At 37.8% G+C, this 3,711-nt stretch overlaps 1 non-coding gene across 1 annotated transcript; it reads right to left on the bottom strand.

Moving 5' to 3' along the window:
- Positions 1–224: 224 nt before the first annotated feature.
- On the bottom strand, positions 225–329 carry LOC121133404. The gene has a single exon (XR_005870230.1). It is a non-coding gene; the product is annotated as a U6 spliceosomal RNA (small nuclear RNA).
- Between the last annotated feature and the right edge of the window lie 3,382 nt (positions 330–3,711).

Raw genomic sequence — 3,711 nt, 5'->3', positions numbered from 1 at the left:
TTTAAAATAAAATCAGTTCTTTTAAACAATGTAAAAAATCGAGTGTGATCAAAACCAAATTCCCCTTGACCATAACATTTTCCTTCAGGATCTTGATTTATTAACCATCTTTTGCTGGTGAAATAGAGTCTTTTAATTTGATACCTTACTTGAAATGCCAAGGCCACTGTTAAGGAAACAGCATTATAGCTGAGGTATAGAAAGCAATGGCCTGGAACCCAAGGTACTTTCAAATCATTTTCTCAAATTTGTGCATCATGCTTGTGCAAGGGCCATGGGAATTTTCTTTGTGTCATTCCATTTTGTTTAGTGTACGTGCTGTCAAAGTGAGCATGCATTATTTTATAAGAATAATTTAAACAAATATCCTCTATCAGATCCCAGGATTCTTAACCTTGGGCTCACAGATCTGTAAGTGGTTATAGATAGCTTAACGTATCACTGATCATGTTAAAAAAATTTATATGGAACATTTGCCCTTATTTCCAGTCATGACTAGTTATTTAAGGGATAGGAACCATTCTAGCTATTTTTCTAGAAAAAATAATTATAAAGAATTGTTAGCAGCTTGGGTCACAGGAGACTTTATTTGGCTTATAAGGCATAGTCTATCATCAAGGGAAGCCAAAGCAGAAGCTGAAGGCAAGAACAGGAACTGTAGCAGAGACCATAGAGGAACACTGCTTACTGGCTCGCTCTCCATAGTTTGCTTCCCTGGCTTTCTTATACAACCTAGGACCATCTGTCCAGAGGTGATGCTGTTCACTGTGGATTGAGCCCTTGATCATCACTCAACAAAATACCCTGTAGACATGTTCACAAGTCAACCTGTTGGAGACAATTCCTCAGTCGAGGTTTCCTTTTCCCAGGTGACAAAACAAACAAACAAAAAACAAAAAACAACAACAACAACAAAAAAACACCAGCACAAGGAGTAAAACCTCATATGATGTGTGAATTATACTATGAAGGTTGCTTGTTGATCCAGTTTTCAGCCTAAGAAGACTCAGATGAGGTCTTCATCACAGAAACATGGTATAGCCATCACTGCTGTGAACTTGGAAAGGTAAAAGTAACTAGTTACTCAAAAATTACTTTTGCATTATTAGCAAGGTAGAGAGCTAGCAATTATGTAGTTACTATGTAACTACATTAGGTCATTTCGTAATTTCTGCTACTTAAAAATGAATAAATTGAAAGTACTTTTTATCTCTGAGCCACTGTCTCTGAATTTGAATGAAAAGAAATGGAGCGACAAAGCAAACAAAATAAGAGGAGACATAGAATGTTAGGAATTTTTTCCTATAATAATCAATAAAGAAATTATTAGTTTGAGGACAGGTAGTAATCACGTAAGCTCTACCCAGTGTGGTCAGCTGTAGCAATCCAATTGACACTTTCAACCACGTAGGCTACTGATTTAAAAGAGGTTCAGGCTCACTTTCTTTGGTGACTAAAGTCACCATGGTGATTTTCCAGCTATGCAGATCACACAGGTACCACTTGAGACACATTTCAAATTTCATTAGTGCAGTGATACCCTCAGATGTCTATCCCAATAATCCCTTTCCTCCTGTGTGTGGCGCATCCACCCACCCTCAAGAATGGCCAATGTCAACATAACTCAAGTAGAACTTCGAGATTCCTGAAGACTTCTACTTTCTTTCTCTCTTTTTCTGCTTTTGTTGTCTAACAATTTCTCATGCCCCAATCTAGAGTTATTTTTTTGACTTGAATTCTCTTTTTGTTCACATTGCATTCTCATTCTGTCATGTTGTAGTTTCATTCCCCATTGCTGTGATAAAATAACCTGACAAACACAATTTAGGGAAGATAGAAATTATCCGGATAACCATTGCTACTTTCAGTCTAGTGCTGCAGGGCTGTTAAGGTGGCGGGAAACACAGCAGTCAGGACAGAGGGTGAACACCTGCATGTACACTTGTGCCTAGCTCATCTTCTGCTTCCTCCTTACAGTCCAGGACCCAAGCCTAGGGAATGGTGCCATTCACCTTTAGGCTGCGTCTTCCTACATGAATTAACATAGTCAGGTGTGGTGATTTGAATGAGTATGGCCCCATAAACTCATCTATTTGCATTCTTAGTCTCCAGTTGGTGAACCATTAGAAGGATTGGGAGTTGTGGCCTTGCTGAAGTAGGAAATGTCTTGCTGGGGTGAACTTTGAGGTTTCAAAAGCCCACACCAGGCCAGGCCAGTCTCACTCTTTTCCTCTTGCCTGTGGATCAGGATGTAAGACTCTCAGCAATCTGCTTCCCACTATGATGACCAATGGACTGAGCCTCTGAAACTGTAAGCAAGCCTCCAATTAAATGCTTTCCGTTATAAGAGTTGCCTTGGTCTTGGTGTCTCTTCACATAATAGAACAGTAACTAAGACGTCAAGATAGTGCCCCATAGATGTGCCCACAGGCCAACCTTAGCTATACAATCCCATGTAAACATATCTCCAAGATGATTCTAGATTGTGTCCAGGTGATACTTAAAACTCACCATTGCACTCCAGGTCAGACATCACAGCTTAAAGCCTTTTGTACTCTGAGATGCTCCAAAGCCCCTAACCTCTCTGAGCTACATTAGCCCAATAACTAGTTATTCTCTGCCATTCAGACCTTCAGATCTTCTCCACAAAGCATTCATAGACACCGTTAAAAGCATAAACTATTCTATCCTATTTACACAATCAAAATGTGCAGTAAATATTCAATACACTCAAAATGAAAATACAATTTGTTTTTATATTTTTGCTTTTTTGTGAAATGTACTATTTTAAGTACAAATTAAAGTATTTTTTATAAATCCCTGCTTCCTTTAATCATTCAGTTTGATACACAAACCCTGATGCTATTTGACCTTTTATAAACTCAATACAAATAGTCAATGACAATACAAGTACTCAATCACCCCGAGAGACATTAAAATAGAGTGGGAAAGGCAATGCTTTAAACCACAAGACATAGCATTGAGTTTACTTAATAATGAATTAATTAGTAACTTTAGTCAGTTGACTTAATGATTCTGCCCACTAACACAAAAGTGAAACTTACCTGGATTATTTTCATCATGAAGATCAAATAAGCACATATTTGAAAATGTTTGAGAAGGGTAAAACACTTAATGAATAATGGCTAAAAATAACAGAAATAATAGACAAATGATGAATCATAAAATCTGCAGGTGGGGTGATGACTGACCTTGAAACACTTACTGTAGCAATGCAAAGGCTCAGTTTGTCATGTGCTATAATAAACAAATACCTCTATGGATAGACAATGATGACTAGATTAGTGGATGTCAGAATAGAAATTAAAGTGAGAGATGTAGAGTTGTAGCAGCATTGCTCACCAGTGGAAACAGCTGTGCGTTGCTCAGAGAAAAACTACCTGTTTAAGTGGACAGGCTTTCTTACATACTGAGGGAAGTTGGGAGAACAGGTTAGACTATGGATAGTAATGGTGCCCAATTTGAGTTGGGAAAGAAGTTGTACCTGGCAGCACTTTCGAGAAAGCCACAGGATGGATGACCTAGAATGGTGGTGCTTATCTAAGTTATTCTATTACTAATAAATATTTAAAGGCCTGGGAATCAAATATTGAGATAAAAACTGCATAGATCAAAGAAGCAGCAGAGGAGTGACCAGCTGACCTTTTCTTCATGCTTTGTAGACCAAAATATTAATAATAATAATAATAA

This window comes from Mesocricetus auratus, unplaced genomic scaffold (assembly GCF_017639785.1).
Source record: "Mesocricetus auratus isolate SY011 unplaced genomic scaffold, BCM_Maur_2.0 Super-Scaffold_100021, whole genome shotgun sequence".
NCBI classification, from domain to species: domain Eukaryota; kingdom Metazoa; phylum Chordata; class Mammalia; order Rodentia; family Cricetidae; genus Mesocricetus; species Mesocricetus auratus.
Note: the sequence above shows the minus strand (reverse complement) of the source record. Positions and strands in the feature narration are given on the sequence as shown.